The 20,531-nt window shown below is 33.3% G+C and overlaps 1 protein-coding gene across 2 annotated transcripts in view; it reads left to right on the plus strand.

Annotated features, from left to right (window-relative positions):
* Positions 1 to 616: 616 nt before the first annotated feature.
* The window catches only part of LOC135831651 (sex peptide receptor-like), a 169,265-nt gene continuing 149,350 nt past the window's right edge, over positions 617 to 20,531 (plus strand). For both annotated transcript variants that reach the window (XM_065344303.1, XM_065344302.1), the window contains exon 1: positions 617 to 1,153. The gene's annotated coding sequence lies outside the window, so the exon portion shown is untranslated. The remainder of the gene's footprint in view (positions 1,154 to 20,531) is intronic.

Below are 20,531 nucleotides of genomic sequence, written 5' to 3' on the forward strand. Positions count from 1 at the left end.
AATGAAACGTTCAAAACTAGGTACCTACTTCAGTATACGTACTGTAGGTGAGGATCACATTTTCATTGCAGAAGTTGAACTAAAACTTGGTTATTTTTTCCACAGTTCATCTCAAGAATGAAAATAGTTGACAAATCCCAAATTTCCAAATTCCAAACACAGAAAGCTTTGACAATAATTTGTTGAGAACTTTTTCATGCCTTCAGTGCAATTTGTACCCAAAGGCAATAGGTAACCGGTGACGTAACACAGCTTGCAATTTTTGTTTTTTGAAACGATCGTGGGAGTACCCTATAGCTTCTTTATGCTATACGTGCTACCGCAATTTAAAAACCATGTAACTGCCATAGTAAAGTCGTATCCGAAATTTATTATACAACCTCAATATATGTAAAGGTGTAAATTTGACCGCGCACATTTTATAGGTTTGCTTTGTACGGTGTACGTATATGTGTACCTACCTACCCTTTAATTAAAATCATTTAATAATTGCGAAATTCCAGCCGTTAAATTGACAATAAAAATCGCCAATATAAAATTGAAGAGCGAATTTGAAACATGCGCACGCAACCAGTGGAATGTACATCGGGATAAGCGTCGTCGTTTAGAACTCAACTCACACTTTTATCGAAGTCAGTATTCGCCGGTTCTCTGTCGGCCCGCGGTATTCGAAACTTCGCGCGTGGTTTCCTTCATTTTTTAATACGAAAAATATATGGAATTATATCTAGATTAAGACGAAAACGAGTGCATCAATCCAAGATGAGAATTTTTTCATAATTATGCGTACGCGAATTATTTCTAGACCTTTTAGTACTTCGTCTGAAAATCTAATTAATCGAAACGGATAATTAATTTGTATAATTTTGAATTCAACATTTCGCGAATAACCATATTTTTATCTCGTTGCACTAGCTCGATTAAGTACAATTTTCCAAATTAACCGTCGTGATAATTATAACGACGAAATTGCTTTATAATTGACGAGTAAATTTTTTTTATAACTACACTGTCCATTGCGAGGATAAATTTTCAAAAGACACGCCCTCCAAGTTTAAGTTTACAAATATTTTTAAAAGTTTTTTTTCTTGCTTTTTTGCAATATGTTAACGCCTTTGACGTGTTCGCCATCGATAGTACTCTCTTCTTTGGGGTAAGTCAAGCTAAAATTTATTATTTTAATTTTAACCATAACGTTTGATCGGTTAGAAAGTCGCGTAACTAACCTAACATCGTCGTCGTCGTCGTCGTCTGAAATTGCTAATAAACTTGCAGCTGCAAAAGGTATACCCACACTAACTACTAAAAAGTCATTAACGAGGGGTTTCCTCCAGTCTGTGTACATCGTTTAAGACCTACACCTAATTTGGCTCGCTTCAGTTTAGCGCCAGATGAATGAAAAATAATGTAAATGTCACGTATGGTCTTCCAAGCACTACACCATCGTAGAGTTTTTTCAGCTTTTAAGCTCATTGCTATTTTCCAACATTGAATAATGAAAATTCCGCTGAAACTTTAAAAGCTTTTCTCTGCCGAAAAAAAAAGTTATCAGATTGAAAGTCAGAATGAAACCGAGCTGTGAAAAAATTTCTTTTAGAAATAACTCGTTCACAATTAGCGGCTCGAGTTGGCGAGGGGAAAAAAAGAAAATTCGAAGAAGACAACGTTTCCCCAGCAGAGTTACCGGCGTAAAAATATGAAAGTTAATTAAGTATTTAAGATGCCGACGAGAAGACGTTTTATCTTGCGTTGTTCCGGAATTAACGTGTTCGAGTATCGAGTTGCAGGTATAGTCTAGGAATTTATGACAGATTGAGCAGATTTTCGATTAAAAATTTATAGTTTGAATTTTGATAGGTATTTATCAGGTATAGATTCAAGATTATACATAATAGAAATGGGTTGAAATGTTTAAGAATTATGGGAAGGAAAAAATGCAAAAAATTACTCACTTTGAATTGAAATTTTATTCAATTTCAAATCATTGTAGGTACGAGTACCAACATTTTTCGGAAGAAATAGGTATGTATTAGGTACTCGAGTACGTACCTGAGGCGAATTAGTAAATTTAAAAAGTGTGAAATAAAAAAAATCGGTATCTTTTGTCATTAGAATAAAGTCATGTTCTTCTAAGGAATCAAGTAGGTATCTACATTTTGAATAAAAATTCAGGAATAAATGGTACAGGCTTAGGGTGTCTGAACCCTTCTGACGTATACTGTGCTACTTTTCAATCAGTGGATGTAGAGAAGTTGCCAATTGCCAATCGCCATTATACCTAAGTACCTCTACCTATTTATGTGTTGAACCATCTGATTCACTACACATGATCAAAGTGTAAGCATTGAAATTTATTGAACACGCTGTATAGATAGAGATTCAAGTTCGAGTATTCTGATGGGGAATTTTTATTTGAAGATATGTGTGAGAAATGAACAAATGATGCAATTTTCGATTCGGGGGAATTGGTACTAAATAAGAAAAAATTTACCAACCTACTTATATTTTGAGGTAACAACTGAAACAGTTTGATAGATTATTTTATTGTTAGACGTACCTAGGACCTACATTATATGCTCAAGTTTTCACCTACCCACGTATTATGGTATCTGTACAATTGTACATACTCGTATGTGGTATTTTTCAAAGGAAAGCTCTTGACGATTTTAAGGAAAGGCCACATACTCGTAAAGCCGAGTTTTCAACACATTTCACCCACTTTTATGAGTGTTTCACTTTTAATTTTACAAAAAACGTTCTTTATGAAAAATGTCAACTGTATTTGAGCGGAGACAAGGAAAGTTTTGGCACACTTTGAAATTATAATTTCCATTTTTGACAATGAGAAGCACTTCTCTTTTTCGCTTGACGTTTTTTATGATCAATCGAATCAAGTGAGATAACGGATGAAAAAAATTTGGAAAATACGATTGACGATTAAAAATATCTAAATAGGTAGATCCGCAATTACTGTAGTGTAAACTGTTGACGAAAACGCAAATGTTATCTTTTATCTACTTATTGGACACGTTCGATGGAACTATGATGGAACAGATAAAAATTAATCATGAAATAGGAACGAAAAGATAAAAGAGCTTCAAAATCGAGGATGTTATGAACAATGCTACGCTGTCGCCAAAGGAGATAACGTTCGACAATATGGCACCGCAAGTATGCAGATGTACAGGAGTTGCGATGGAATGTAGGCAGACAGCAGGTGATGCAACCCACTATCAAAAAATTACACACATTACTCAGCATAATTCACTAATTTTCAATTATTGTCATTAGAATAATACAGAGATCGAAGAGCGAAAAATCATATTGTAAAGTTTTATTGCAAAAGTCATGAAATACGAGTAAGTGGGTACTGTGGTGTAAAACTCGCACCTAGTGTTATTTTTCAAAAATGTATTCGAGATTAGATTTCATTTCCGTAAAAGGAACATCAAAAATGTGAATTGTATCACACTGTCTGGGCAGTGAGATTACAATCGTTCACCTTGCTTTGGTCCACTTATAGTAGTATATCATCAATCATAGTGATTTTTTTTTATTGTCACCCAAAAGTAAAGGATGGGTAAGGTTTTTAGTAATGTGCAGACTACAGAGTACAGAATACATGGGAGATCGATCGATTGCGTTCGGGTGGTATTTACTCTTTGGTTTTCCAAATTAAATTTTTAAAGAAAAAAAAATCTGATAGAATGTACGAGGTAGTCGGATACCTACATTATTAAAGTACAGGGTGCCCAGAAATACATATCCTCCAAAAAAACTCTTCAAAAAAGAATTACACCCCGCCCTCTCCACGATTTCTAATGAACCTACTCCATGAACAAAAATTAAAAATTTCAGTAAGAAAATGTTATGATATCATGGTGGAATCCGCCCCTAACAAAAACAACCTACCACTTCACCATTTATCGTATAAGACAATCTATGAAACAGCTAATGAGCCAAAAATTTGGGGGCTGACAAATCTTCCACACTCCAGAGTCAAGTTAGATTACTAAACTTATTTGAGGGATCTGTCCGCCCAAATTTTTGGCTCATTAGCTGTTTCATAGATTGTCTTATACGATAAATGGTGAAGTGGTAGGTTGTTTTTGTTAGGGGCGGATTCCACCATGATATCATAACATTTTCTTACTGAAATTTTTAATTTTTGTTCATGGAGTAGGTTCATTAGAAATCGTGGAGAGGGCGGGGTGTAATTCTTTTTTGAAGAGTTTTTTTGGAGGATATCAGTACTTTTTTTTCTATATTATTATTGTGATGAAGTGTTTAATCTAATGAATGAAAATAGCGTTGGTGGCAGGAGCATGCAGAGAGTGGACAGATTACTGGACATTTGTCATTAAACTGACTGGAATAAAAACAGTGGGTTTTTAAGGGTGATGGAGGAAGGGGTTGACCAAAAATTTGCCGATCAGTAAAAAAAAGACTTTAAATTTTGTCAAATAAAATGACACAATAGCGAATACAAATTTCTAAAATGAAATGAGAGATGAAATGACAAGTTTACCAATAATTGATAGAAATACCTATTAAAAAATTATTATTTTCGTTTTTGAATTTTTTGAAGTTTCAAAATGGAATTTTTTAGTTTAGGAAAAGGATAGAAAAAATAGCTGAGTGATGCGAGTGAAAAAACGTTCAAAAATTCAAGAGGTGAGAAACTATGTGTTTTTCAGGTTCCATTTTTTGGCTTCAAAATTTTGGAATTTAAATGTCAACTTTTTAATGAAAACCAAACAAACCTGAACAAAGTAAAGCAAAACGTCATTTCAAGAAGTAAAAAAAAAACATGTTTTTTCAGGTGAAAAAATGTATCTTGTTTGTTTTAAATAAATTTGCGTAATGAAATTTTTTCCATGTTTACTTTAAAAAAAAAAAAAAAAACAAGGGCAAAAGAAAATTTGTACTTTCGGAAGTGAAAAACAACGTTTTTTTACAATTTATTTTTAAAAATTGAACATATTAAATAAAAATCATATTGAAAAAATCAGCTTACAAAATTAAAAATTGAAAAAAATTTCTGATTCTGATGGGGTTCGAACCGGAGTCTACTGCGTGGCGAGCGGAAGCTTAAACCAAACAGCCACTTGGGCTGCTTAGATAACGGCGCATTTCAACTGCATACAACGCTCACGTTGTAACGCCAACACGTGTTGTGCTTTAAATTTAACGGACATTTTGATATTGAACGTTTATGTGCAATAATAATTATTATTGCGCATAAATGAAAGCTCATACCAATTTGAAAATATTAAAAGGCACTTCCGTGGTGTTTGAAGTATATGTGAACATAATTTCAACGTGATTGAAACTTTATTCCAAGCTGCAGCTTTTCTTAAAAAATGGATTTTATTTTTGGCCATTTTTTGAGTATAATTAAACTACTTCATTAAGAAAAGCTACAGCTTCGAATAGGGCACAAATCACGCTGAAATTTTGTTCAAATGTACTTTGAACATCGTAGATGTGCCTTTTGATGTATGTACATCTATCCCAGCTTTGGTTTGATTGTACTTTGGATAAATATACTGCTCGTTTTTTCAAAATTTGTCATTTTTCAGCATCTTTAGACTCCACTCAAGCTTGATGTAATTGGGCTACAAAGCTCAATTTTTGCATGAACATCAAGTTTGTGGTGGAGAAGTGCCTTTTGATATTTTGGGTCAATTTTGAGAATTTTTGGGGCCCAAAAAGGGGGAGTTTAGGGTCAATTTTCGAAAAATTTACAATTTTTTGCTTTTAGTCAGTAATGGTTGACAAATCAAAGCTATATTCCAAATTTCATCAAAATTGGTTCGGCCAATCCTTCTAACTTTGAGTGGAACTTGAAGAAGAATTTTACCAAAATGACAAAAAACAAGGTACTTGAAACTTCGCGAATTTTTATCATACAAAAATTATTCTTATATATTCTGAAAGGTCTTTGAAAAATAAGAAAAAAAGTATCTATGCGTTTTTTGAATAAACGCATAGTTTTTGAGAAAATTGCGTTGGAAATATTCTGGGCTAACATTATGAAATGATTTGAGAATATAACTCCGTCTGGCGTTGCGCCGCCTACGGTAACGCGTTTCATGACGCGTTTGAAACCGTGGGAGGGCGGGGTGGCAACGCTACCGTAGCGTCGCCTGATACGAGTATATAGGTTGGCAACGTGAAATAGATGCATATGATTGGTGGAATTTTATCTCTCCAGTCCAACAACCAATCATGTGCTATCATTATTATCATTCACTGTGACCAACCAAAGTATTTTAGTAGAAAACTTTTTTAGGTGTACTCGATATTTCTGGGCACCCTGTATTGAAAAGAGTAGGTAGTAGGTACCTATTACATTTTTATTAGTATATGACTTGTTTTTTTCTTCAAAAAAATGAAATTGGATCGATGGATCTCAACCTTATGTAGTGTCAAGAACTTCTCGTGGTAATTTCGATGGTTGAAAAATTCGTTTGCCCATTTCACAAAATAGAGTTTAACTTCTTTTTATTGATCTAGATTGATCTCATATGTTTTCAATTTTAGTTGAAAAATCATTCAAAACTATTTCTTGGTAAAATTAAGACAATACCCTGGTTGGTTACAATTTAAAAAAATAGAAATTTCTGCTCTTGTATGTAAGTAATTATAATTTTCAATATCTTAGAAATTATAGCCAACTTGAAGTATCTTGAATTTTTTTTTAGCAGTGGAGTTGAAATTATTTCAGGACTACTTTCCTGACAATAAAAAAACAATTTATCACAGTAAATCTGGAGAAAAAATTTGAAAAGATTTCGACCAAATTTCATGGAAACGTTTATTTTGAGTTGAGTTGAGAGCCTTTCAGAACAAATTTCAGCTGCAGATGGCTGGAGAAAAGATACGGGTTTTCAAAGAGAGGCTTCTTTAAATTGTGGAGGTTTCGCTCAAGTCCTACCAAGTAGTTGAAAATTTGAAAATGACCTAAAAGGCTAAAACTGGTTTTGGATTTTGACGGCAATGTCACAGATCAACGCTGGATCTCATACTAGCTACATGCTTTGGAATTGTGCCAGTTTCCCCAAAAGCAGGTTGCGTTGGGATCAGAACAAAAACACCATATTGTTTTTTTGTTGAAAAATTCCTCCTCTTCCAAGGGATTATAAGTCTCTCTTTCAGGGGCATTCTGAAGCTAAAATGATTTTGAGTACCTACCTAACTTTTAGTTCAAATAAAGATCTTTTTAAAAATAATAATGATAAAAATCATCCAACAACTTAAGTCTTGAGTACCTACCTAGATCATTACTTCAGTTTTGGTTTGTTTTGTTTTTTTTTTTTCTTTTTGTTGCAAAATTCCTTTTACTGTACTAGCGAGAGTAGAACAAAGAAATCCTATTTCATTTCAGAGTCGTTTGATATATCACTTAAATTTTAACTCCGATAGTGAAGTAGGCAGGTTAAAATATGTAATTCTCGTAGAGGATAAAAGAAAACATTTGCAAAAATGAGCTAAAGCAAAATGCCAAAAGTTGAATTTAAACTCCAATATTCACGAAAAAAGAGGAATAAATTTTTTTTCTTATTCCTAGAAAAGTGAACACAATTTAATCATTTGTGAAGAATACTCGGTTAATAAGATGAGGGTTGAGTTTTCTAAATACTGCAGGTTGATTTCGATGCCTATTGCGCATTGATTCAGCTCTACACTCTGGATACTTCTGGCATGGCTAATGTCCGTTGAAAATTTTACAATCCGGCTGCAAAATCCATCAAAGCTCCCAATTCTAAAAAAAAAAAAAAAAAAAAAAGATGGTAATGTCAGTTAAATTCAAAAATAAAGTAGATTTTTAAGCATTTTTACCATTTTTTAACAATTTTCACGAAGGGTGGGCTATGGAGCATTGAGAGAGCGTACTCGAAAAAAATTCGGTCAGTTATTCGATCTCAGCGCCTTCAAATGCCTGAAAAACGACACGCCAGCCACACACTATTTTCCAATTTTCATTATTTTGACTCTATCGCATTGGCTGGGTGAATGGGGAAAATAAGCCAATGTTTGAACTCAGGTCCTTCGAACTAGTAATAATTGGCACGACCCCGCTCTAAAATCAGTATTTTTGTGAATTCTAATCGAAGTTGGAAGCCTTACCGAGTACATCTAAGGATTTTGAAATCAAATTTTAAAAATTGATTTTGTTAAAAATGAATAAAGATGCATGTGTACTTTAATCTTTTCAATTTTTTGTAATTACTTATCTAGATGTCATAAGAAGTAATGGTTCATCGTAAAAATTAAATTTTTAGCTTTTCAAATTTTAAATCGTTTTTGTTTTAAAAAATGAAAATTTTTTTATTCAATATCGCATACTTAGTTGTAATAACCGTTTCATCACCTAAAGAACATAATGTACTTACATAATTACGTTTTGTTATTCCTTTTTGAATTTTTTAAAAATCGAATCTCCCCTTCTTTTCAGAATATCCATCGATGAAAACCCCTAGCATTTTTCAAAAAAAAAATCAAGAAATTTTCTGCATTTGATAAGCTTGTATGAAAACAGTACCTATCTCTCATGAATGAACCTTGTTAGCTAGGTACTCGCGTGCTTCATTCATAATCAAATAAACTAGGTGTAGGTAGGAGGTAGGTGTTTCAAAGTAAAACTGTATAATTATGCCGAGTACAGCAGTACAGTAGGCCATTCATAGAGACACCATGGTAGATAAGTATAGATTTTTGCTCATAAATATTCTCTATAAATATTAGTCTGGCGTCTCTTTTGAAAATGAAGGATTTTCGGACTCGAGTTTTCAAATTTACGTAGTGAAAACTTCGGCTTTTGCTCGGGCTCAGGTAGAAATTCATCATTAGTCATTTTCAAAGCATGTTAATTTCCATTTCATTTTCTTAATATAACTTTTTCACGGTTGGAGGGTGAGAAAATTGAGAATTTCAGTCGACGTTTTCGACGTTTGCATTTGCTTGAAAAGAATCAAACCGAGTGCGATGAAAATTACCTAGCCAAGGATCCAATAAAGATATTTCGAACGCGAATATCATTAGTGTTGAAAAACGGGGCGAAAAAACGAATTCATCGCGAATCGTGCCTCTCGAAGATTTTCGATTATGTAGCCTATTAAAAAGACCTACACCTATGATAATAGGTGTCTTGTATAGGTAGGTACCCATATAATAAAATTTCAAAACAAATTACGTGTCATTTTTGAGAAGATGAAATCACTTTGAAAAATTTTGCCGACAAAAGCTTTACGAAGTTTATTTTTCGCCCGGTTTCTTTTTTTTCTTCTTTACATTATGCGATATATATTTTGTTATAGGTGGGATAATAAAGTGAAAACTTATTTTATTCGCTAACAAAAGATTTTCCACCAAAACCGTTTGATTTGCGTCGTATGTTGTGAAGTACGAGTATGAGTATATTTTTTGCTTGTGACAAATCAAACTTATAAAACTTTCGATTCAACGTTTCTGAGTGTGTAGAAAGCGTGTATACGATTTAGAATACAAGATTAGATTGAGCCTTTTTTATGTGTAGTGTATTATACTTATTCGTTGCATTATACTAGTAGAATATACTCTACGACGATGTATTACGATGAGTAGTATACGATGAAGTAAGTTATAATCAACGTAATCTTTAAAATTCGCGAGTAATTTCAAAAACGAAATCAAAATTTCGTATCGCGATTCGACGAAATTTTATGTTTTATTATTTTCGCTTTTGAAAGTTTTATATTTTTCAGGGAAGTACCGAAATAGCACGCAGAACACGCGACATTGAACCCTTTTCGCCTTTTTTTTTCTCGCTGCCTCATCGCTATATGCTTTTTACTTATAACTTTTCTCCGATACTCACGTCGAACGGTTTATAAAATTGATTCATATACAGCTAACGATACGACAAGTCAATTAGTCAAACTTTTTCGTTTTAAATTTCGACGCAACGTTCATTTTATTAAAGTGAAAATAAATAACTTATTTCCCAATCATTTCCTCATCTTGACGTTTTTAATTTAACGCCGTTCGCGTGAAACAAAATCCAATTCAAAAGACAACACCTTGATTAAGTTCAATCATTCAAATATTGCATCGAGACCGGTATATATTTTAAATTTAATTTCAAAAGAAATTCACGCTCGTAAATAATCAACCCACCTAAGAAAGAATCCATTTCAACTGTTTAACTCGTCGTATATAGATCAATCGCCGAAAACAATACAAGTTCGCGATTTACACCAAAATGGCAATAAAATAAAAAATCATGGCGCTAGTAGGCCTATCGTTGAATTTGCGATTTTCATTTTTATTTTACCAACGTATCGAACAAATCGAGCGAGCAAATGAACAAATGAAATTTTCTCCACCATAATCGACAAATAAGCGTCGAATTGATATTACAAAAGGTAACAGAAAGGCAATTTTTTCAACACAGGGAGTAATTCGTGCTATACGATTCTTTTCAAATAGGTAGGAAACACTTATATTTTTTCAAAAAGGTGTCTTATAGAAATACTTAAGGCTTACGTCGATGAACCTATCGTATAAATTTAAATTTTATTTTCCAAGTGGATTTAGAATAGGCTTGGGAGGTGAGTACTGTGCGAGCGATTTCTCAAGTAATTTTCACTCGGTAGCCGTATACTTATTTTTGAAAGGAGGGATACTTAAGGGTGCGTATTTTTAGCTGAAAACTGCACAAAAAGCGTAAGTACGAGGAAACCTTTGAAATGTTCGGTTCTGATTTTCACGAAAAAATTGATTTTTGAAATGGGCATATTTTGGAACCCTTGGAGTTGGAAACAAAATTTCAGCCAGCCACTTGAATTCATTTTTAAATTTTTGGGAATTTTTCAAACATTTAAAAGTATTTTTTATTCTAAGTACGTTTATTTGTTTTCAAATTTTTTCATGAAAGTATGGGAATTTCAACTTTCAAAAATCTTCTGGAATCTCCAGAACTGCTCAAACAGTTCGAACCCATCTTCAGTCTTTCTGAGGGTCCAAAAATAGAGCACAGGCCAAATTTCAGCTTTCCAAGTTGATTTCGTAAAATTTTAATTTTTTCACATTTTTGATCCACATTTGATTATTAATAGCTCAGTTTACCCAAAATCAAAAATGCACTTGAGCACCTGAAATTATGGTTAGCGAGTATTTTTGTATGCCCTCTTGATCTAGCTTTGTTCGGTTTCAAATTTGTTTTGTTGGTTTAGATACATCCCTCGACAAAACGCAGCTCCCTTCGAACAAAAAATTGGAAAAAAATTTCATGACTGAGATTTCATTTCATTCAAGTAATTATTGCAATTACCCATTTAATAATCTTTTAGTATTTAATTATTATTATTCTTTTTTTTTCAATCCAAAAAACCCGTTTCTTCGAAAGATTTTATTCCTGCAGCGAAATCCATAAAATGTTCAAAATACAGGCAGATAATTATTCGCTATCTCGCAAGGGTACACGATTATCATGAGCTTATGCTGACTGCGGAGTTTTTACCACATGTCAAATTAACCCAACTGATCGAAACTTCTCAGGCAGGTAATCTGTCAACGTATTTGACCCCTTTGAATGGATGAATTTCAAACAATATACCTTAACCCACGTATGTTAGCTATATATGTACCTACGTTCTGCGATCAACCAAACGAAAAAAGGGTACCTTGGACAGTGTAGGTACTTTGAACTCTTTAACAAAGGTCATTGTTATATCAGAATTAAACGATATTTCAGCGTAAGTAGGTTATATATAGGTGCGAGAGAATTCATTCAAAAATATACTATTCTTCTCTTCTTGCTCTTATGAATGGGAATTAGGTATTTTTTAATCCTTTGCCAAGATATTTTTTCCCCAACCAATGCCAGAGTTTTAAAACAGAAAAACGAATTCGCAATAATTATCATCGTGCTCGGCATTTTTCCTTTTTTTCCCCTCCCAAAATACAACGATAACGAATTTGTTTAATTCGTACGCGCCGCGTACGTTGGCTCATATTTCTCTCACCAGCCATGGTTACGAGATTAATTTTACAACTTACACCGAGTTTCGAGTGGTTGGTTTTTGCACGAAATTATGAATGTAAAAATTAAACTACCTATGTCTGTAATTTTCTTTTGCACCGTTTAAATGTTCATCTTTAGGTGTAGGTATCTACCCACGTGTTTTTTTGATTAAATTGCAGCTAAAAATGGAGCTGTTTGAATCTCGGTTTGTTCAAACCAAAATAAAGCTAACGAATTTACTTAAATTTAGCGTGAATAAGGCAAGGGTTGTCAATGGTTTTTGAAAATTAATGAATAAAATTTGGTTAAATCGTTAGAACTAACAACTACATTATCTGAAAAGAATCCCATTTCAAGTTTATCCTAAAAATAAAAAGTATCGGTAATCCTTACAAATCCTATTCAATGATGTGAAAAAATCGGTATAAGTATTACATGTTGAGCTTACTTTATTTATTGAAATCATCAATTGTATAGATTAAAGCTCTCTCTCTTTCTCTCTGTGTGCCTCAACGTACAGTAATAGTTCAGATAACCGCGGTCATATTCGCCCAGATAATGGCACGAGTACATATTTACTTCGTTAAATTCAATGTTTGCGCATGACAACCCATGTTCATAATATCATTTGTCAAGCTAAAGTTGCAAAATCACCGAGAGGTAATGTAAGTAAATTGATTAACTTTCATTATAAATATCCATCGAACACTGAACGATATTATGTTTGAAATTCGAAAGTAACCTGTGGATTCACACCCCACAACGTAGGTAATTTCATTCAGTTCAAGAGAAATAAGGGTGTATCAAATCAATGCTGTAATGCCGAAAGCACAATTCATCTTATATACGTAGGTAGGTACTTAGACCTTGAATAAAACTTGATACACTTCGGGTTAATATGCTTAAAATGAGATTTTACACTTCAGGTGGGTATTTAGACCTTTACACTTTTAAATATTGTTTCGTGATTCATGTCGAAATTGAATGGTTCCTTTATAAAGTATTTTTCTTGGTGATTATTGAATTTCACGAAATTTATTTCTTGAAGAGGGAAACGTATTTAATATTTTGCTTCACGGGTAGAATTTTTCATTCAGAATTCAATTTTATTGCGACTACCTATAAGTTAATTTTCCTGATCACAAAAAATTGCTACAGAAAAGGCCAAGATTAAATTCAGCGTCTACTATTCAAAATAAGGTAGGTATTCGTCTTTTGTAATCATTTTTATCAGTTTTTGCACAAATTTTTAAATATTTTTCTGCTTGTTCAAATTCGAAAATTTTTCAATGAGTTTTTTCTGAATGCTCCACAATGGCTCAAAATCACCACCTTCAGAGATGCCCATTGGACAGAAAATGGTAATAAAAAGCTAAATTTCGGATTTTAATATTCTATTAAATAAGGTACCTTTTTTTCCTAAAAATAATCCAGGAAAAAATGTTGAATTTGAACCGGTAAAATGGATTATGAACATTTTTTCCTTAATCAATTGAAAAGGTCTCAAACGAGACTACCTATCTAATCTGATTCTAGATGTGCTCAGTCTCATTTGATCCCTTCTTTTGACAATTTCTTTCAGTGCTGGAAAATTCAAAAGTTTTCTGGTGGCTCGAGAACACCTTGAAACCTCCACCAATAATTACGTAAGCTGAAAATAAGAAATGAAGGGATTTTCAATTTGAAAAAAAAAATCAACTATTGATACGCTTCTGAATGAGATATTTTTCATAGATTTACCCTACTTTTCAAAAATACCAATTCACTAATGTACCCAGTCGCTGGAGAAAATTTGGATTAGAACTGATGGAAATAACCTAATTTTGAATTAAAAATAGGTGCTTAAATTGATCAAAAGGATCACTAGTCTACTATCCTAAGATTTTACCAAAACTATAGAAGTAAAAAATTAAAAATTCGCAGGAGGCTCTAGAATTTCAATTTTTCATTTTAAAATGGGCTAAAATATTCAAATTTTCCAAAATTTTCCAAGAATCGAAAAGATAAATTTTCAGTTTTTGAAGTAAGGCTTAGTGATTAGTGATTATGAAAAAAAAAATTGATCCAGGGGACTTGCCCAAGAACAGGGGTTTGATGGATTAGGTGCGTGGCACCGCTTGAAAATGCTACAAAAAGTCATTGTTGGTTGTTTTTTTTTTGTTAGATACAAAATAGTCCAATGAACGTTCTTTGCAATGTTTTGAAACCTATTTTTAAGGTCAAATAAACTAAAGATTCATTTTGAAAAAGTTTATTGTTTTCATACATGGAACTCTTTAGATACCCACAAGTCAAACTTCATCTCATTTAACCAAAAAATGCTGAGAAAATAAAAATCTAATTTTTCAAGATTGAGCTCACGCCCTTAATAACTGAAACGTTGATGAGATTGTCTGTATCGATGGGCTCTAAAAGTTCATTTCTTTCAATATTGCGAATTCAGAATAGAGATCTCGGAAAAAATTGAAAAAATTTACTTAATCCGATTCACTTGTCTTATCATTCCACTAAACTCATCTGAATGATTAACTACTTCAAAAAAAAAAAAAAAAAAAAAAAAAAAATGGGCAAGTTGATCTCCATAACTTTCCAAAATATAGGTTACTAAATATAGGTAGGTATTAGGTATACATACCACTGTTCGAAAACAAAGTTTTTCCGGCTCAAAGCGTTTAAACCTTTTCAATAACATTTTTATCGTGCCCTTATACCTATACACTAACGAACTCAAAATTAATAAAGAGTGACAATCGATGAAAGTGTCGTCTTTTTGAAGTCTGTTCCACTCAATTAATAATGAAAAGTGGAAAATAGTCCTTTATTCGATCACTAAAGCGTGCTAATGAAAAAATGCTATAATGTTCAAAGTAGCCTCATCTTGTACAGAAACGTGGGTAGATAGGTATCTGAGAGTGAGAGAACACAGGAAAATATCACGACATCCTTAACAAAAAAAAAACCATCGAGGTCGATTTGGCTTAGCTCGTTTGCTGTATCTATGTACAACAATTTGTGGCTTCAAAGTAAACTTTAATCGTTCTACTCACGTAAAATTTGATTGGAATCGAGTGAAGATGGTTGAATAATTATACGGATGAGAAACCCTATCTTTGATGAGTGACAAATCACTCTTTATTGACTTTTAACGAAATATACGTGCATAGATGAATTTTTTAAAAATAGGTAGGTACTCTTCCATATTTTTATTAGACTATCATTTTTTTCAAATTTATTACCAATATTTTATTTCTCGTCGAAAGATATTGTATTTTAAAATCTATATTCACCTCGATGGAACCTTCATCAAAGTTCCTGGCGAAGTAAAAAATTCACACTTTGGGTAGGTACTTCACCTACTTCGTACTGTACCGTTTCCCGCGAAGAATTTTTCGATATCAAATTTATACAATCGCATCGAGACCATCTTCCAAATCGCCGAATTTATAAGCGTAAAAAACGCGTTCGCTGGCAATTGAAAATTCAATATTTTTCGCCAAGATATTTTCGGATACTTAAAAACGAAAACTAAACCGCATCTGAAAGGTTCTAGAAAACGTAATTCGATAACAATCGCCTCCGATAGGAATAAATTTTCACATAGAACCATTTTCAATCTGCTCCCTTTATGTACCAAAAATCAACACATTCTGATGTACTGTGACAGCAAATAAATGAATCAATACGGTAACGCGTTCCATGAAATACAGGCTGTATAAACAGATTTCCCGAGCTATACGATACCCACTATTTGCTAATATTATTCGAAATCCGTGTGATTCAAGGCTGTACTTGGTTTTGTTTACATTTTTTTTTCGGTATAAATTTATAACCGCCACATAAACAGGGCGTCAAACTTTTATATTAGATAAGTTCGATATTCGCTTATATATTTTACAGCTTGTTTGGATACATTGTTTACCATGTTAAGGCACCCATTCTTGACCATAAATGTTTAGTTTGAATTATAACTTTTAAGTCTCTCTGATATACTGGATTACAGCGAACGGTTTTGAAAAAATCGTTCGAAAGAGTGTCAACCTATACTTATTTTATTACAAAGTTGGTACCAATACCGACTTGAATGAAATTATAGAGTAATGGTGTTTGGCGTATGGACAGGTCTGGGTACTGATGTCTATGAAAAGTAGTTACCGGTACAAGTGTTCTGAAATTTTACATATTTGTTTCTGAAATTTGTACGAAATCATAGCCAAGAAATGTCAAAGCACTCAAGTATCGATTTGTGCCTTAATGTTGGTCTTATGCCTCGAATCTATTTTTTTTGGAGAAGAGCTAGGTGGATGATATTAGTGTCGTTATCGCAAGAAACGAAGGCCTTTTGCGTGAAAATGAGGTAAGATTTGCTATTGACCCTCATAAGTGTCTCATTTCAGAAAGGCTTTTCAGCTTAAAAGTGAATTTTCATTAGAAAATCTACATTTAGCACTTCATATAGCCTCATAATCGAGTTCGAACTGCCTTATCCGAAAACAAGATCTGCGAGGGAAATAATATATTTCATAGAATTCGTTGTTGTAATGGATTGTTCTCTACGTGTACCTGTGAAAACATCTACAGGGGCACTACGAAAGTCTTCCTGTGGAAAAACATGGAAATCCATTCGATTAGGTAGATAGGTACATACTTTAAATTCCTAAAAAATCATTTGAGAATCAACTCACTAATCGACTGAAATTCTTGAAAATTTTTTCAATTTTCACGTCAAAGTTGCCTTCTTTTCAACGAAAAGACCTGCCCGATCCTTCAAGTACCTACTCTACGCAGTCAAGCAAATTTTAAAAAATCGAAAAAGTAAAATGGATTTTTTTTCATACATTTTACATGAAAAATAATTCTTTATTTTTTAAAAATTTCTCGAAAATTGAGAAAAGTTGAAATCGGATCCGAGCATCTCACAATTGGTTTTTTGTACGTCTTGAACTATAGTAACGTTCAACCCTGCAAACTGTTTGTAGGCTGTTGACTTGACTTTCTCAATTCTCATTTTAAATTGAAAACAACATTTTTTTGACGAAGAAAAATTGAAACAAAATACCTGAATTGAGCTCGTTTTTCACCACTGTTCATATCCCAACTACTGCTATTTCTGTTGCATCGATTTCTTCGAAATTTATTATTTTAAAATTTGTTACACTTTTAGTCCAGAGTTCAAACGCCGGATATGATCGAGCGAAAATATCCTTGAAACTTTTAGCACAAATGCACAGTTTATTTGTTGTTTTGAAAAGTAACTTTTTACCAATGTTCTACATTGTTCTGTACATTGGAAAATTTCGAATTTTTGTGGTTCGTTAATTTCGATTGAGTTTTCATGCCCTAAATCCGATATAGCTATTGTGGCATCGAATATAAAATCCTTTAAATTTTCAAAAATTTTATGTTAAGTAAAGTGAAAAATTATTTGTTTGTGTGTTTTTTTACACTACACGAGGTATCGTACAAGCACGCGTGGGCTTTCATTATATCAGGCGTGTTGGAATTTTTTTTTTCACTTCGACAAAACTTTTTTCAGTAAATTTTATCAATGAAGAAATTTATAAATTCTTTTCACCAGGGTAAAGTTTAGTTATTCGAAAAAAAACTCGGGTTGGGAAGGGGGAGAGTGTATAACTCTTGTGCAGGCCAAGTTTTTTTTCTCGTATTGAATACTGAGTTTGCGAATGGATTAAATGAAAAGCGAAAAAATTTGGGGAAAGGGGGAAACTTTTTTATTTATTTATTAAGATCAATGTGGGTAGTTGTAAACATGATTTTTAAAAAAATTTTCAATTTTGTAGAAACTTTTTTCATCAAAATGTGTTCATATCATCAATCTGAAAGTAGAGATTAGAATAATTGAGGGCATGGAAGTTCAAAAGACTAATGAAGCATCAATTTCATGTGGTTGAACGATTTTTTAAATAAGCAAAATGCTTAGTTCACAATTAACCTCTGTTCACAATTTACTCGATTTACATTAAAAGGATCAAACCCTTTTCACAACTTTCACTGAATAGGAAAAAATTGTTCATAAAAACACCCTGCGACGCGATTTGTTTTGGGATTCTATTCGAACATACTTACTAAAGGTTTAAATTGAAAACGTTTTATTCTATTCACCTGGCTCAAATAACTGAAGTAAAACGCTTTAATAAGAATAATCCGAGTTTGTCGCATGTCAGAATTTAGTATAAACGGATTAAAGAATTTCTGCTTATACGTGACAAGAGCCGTAAATACATTAACACGAGATCGAGGTATGTTAAATCTTTACTCGTCAGTTTGTACACGAAACGCTGTATTATAATGCACCTACTCGTGTAAGTATACAAGTACAACTAACCCGCGGTACAAAATTTGATTCGGGGGTTAAACCATTTTTTTGATTGCCACTGAAAATATTTTACCATTAAATTAATATTGATAAGCAACCCTTTTCGAATATTGGTTGGAAGGTAGGTCTAGGTACTTACTAACAAGTTTATGGATATTGACATATTTTAGAGTTGATATGCAAAATACACGATGCATATTTTTCCTGGTAGCATATACCTAACTTTTGAAAATGACAGGTGGATATTAGGCTTTTTTTTCATTCAAGTACATACAGGTAGGTTTTATTTTTTCAGGAAGGAATAGCATATTATTTATATATACTGGGAAAATAATGATGTTCTCGATGTTATCCGATCAGATCAGGTCAAATCCAATCATTTTTTGCTTGAAATTTCTTGATAGGTACCTACATGTTTTTCGAGTTAATGGTCTGGACTTGAGTTTTGGTGGGGAGGGGCACCCGAAAGAGGGATCAGGGTTTTCCAAAATTACGCAATTCATGACCACTTTGGGAAGAAAAAATCGTGAAAGTACATATGTATAATTTTTTGCACTTTTGAATATCTTACAGCCTATAACTTGGGCGTAAAAAGATTTGAAAAGAAACGATTTCCAAAAAATTCCATGATAGTCGGGGGGCTCGCATTAGGATCACTTGCACCCCCCTGTCGATCCTCCGGGACAATTTTTTTCTTAAAGGGGGAGTCCTAAGGAACATTTCTAGCCCTTGTCATCAAAAAAAAAGTTGCCCTACTTACAAAATGGCGGCCATTTTGATTGACAGGTCCGCCGAAATCGCAGATTTTGCGTTCTAACATAGGACTAGCCTAAAAATTTTCAAACCGTTCAAAGGTAGATCGAAAGAGCAGATAAAATTTCATCACCTTTCAAAACTTCAAGTGCTGAAGTGCATTTTTCGATTTTTGGTGAATTTTCAAAAATCAAATTTTGGCTTTGGCCAAAATGGGAGAAAAAAATCAACATTTCACCAAATTGACCTAGAGAGCTCAAATTTGGGATATACCTTACTTTCGACCTGCCAAATCGATTAGTAACTGTTTCAAACCGCTTTGAGCAGTTCTGGAGCCTCCAGCAGATTTTTGAAACTCGAAATTCCCGCAAAATTTCATCAAATCGAGTTGAAAAGCAAAAATTAATTCTGCAAACCAATTTCAATACACTGCGAAGTCGACTGCAGGTAAATTTCAAAAAATTTCATAAAAATGGAGATGGACTATTTTGGAGCCTACAGTGACTTTTTGAAAGGTTTCATGGCGTTTTTATAGGAGAATTGAAATTTCCAAAAAGTAGCTGGAAGCTTCAAAACCACTTGAAACCACCATGCAGTCGACTTCATTATATTGTATTAAATTGAATTGCAGAGTAAATTTCGGCTTGCTAACTCCATTTGATGAAATTTTGGAGAAATTTCAAGTTTCAAAAATCTACTGGAGGCTCCAGTAATTTTCAAAAAATTGCTGGAGGCTCCAAAACGACTTGAAATTTACCTGCAGTCGACTTCATAGCGTATTGAAATAACTTTGCAGAATGAATTTCGGCTTTCCAACTCCATATTTGATGAAATTTTGTGGGAATTTCGAGTTTCAAAAATCTGCTGGAGACTCCAGAACTGCTCAAAACGGTTTGAAACAGTTTCTAATCGGTTTGGCAGGTCAAAAATAGGGTATATCCCAAATTTCAGCTCTCTAGGTCAATTTAGTGAAATGTTGATTTTTTCTCCCATTTTGGCCAAAGCCAAAATTTGATTTTTGAAAATTCACCAAAAATCGAAAAAGGCACTTTTGCACTTGAAATTTTGACAGGTGATGAATTTTGCCTGATCTTTCAATCTACCTGTGTAAGGTTTAAAAAATGTCGTGCAAGTCTCATGTTGGAACGCAAAATCTGCGATTTCGGCTGACCTTCCAATCAAAATGGCCGCCATTTTGTAAGTAGGGCCACTTTTTTTTTGAGGACAAGGGCTAGAAATGTTCCTTAGGACTCTCCCTTTAAAAAAACAGTTGTCCCGGATGATCGGCAGGGGGTGCAAATGATCCTTATGCGCCCCCCCCCCACTATGAATGATCCTTTCCAGCATTCTTGCGAATTTGATAAAATTCAGTTAAAAACTGCCAAAAATGTATGTGTGTGTTTTTTTGAATTTAAAATTGCAATTTTACTCCTT

The sequence above is a fragment of the Planococcus citri genome, chromosome 1 (assembly GCF_950023065.1).
Source record: "Planococcus citri chromosome 1, ihPlaCitr1.1, whole genome shotgun sequence".
In the NCBI taxonomy this organism is placed as follows: Eukaryota; Metazoa; Arthropoda; class Insecta; order Hemiptera; family Pseudococcidae; genus Planococcus; species Planococcus citri.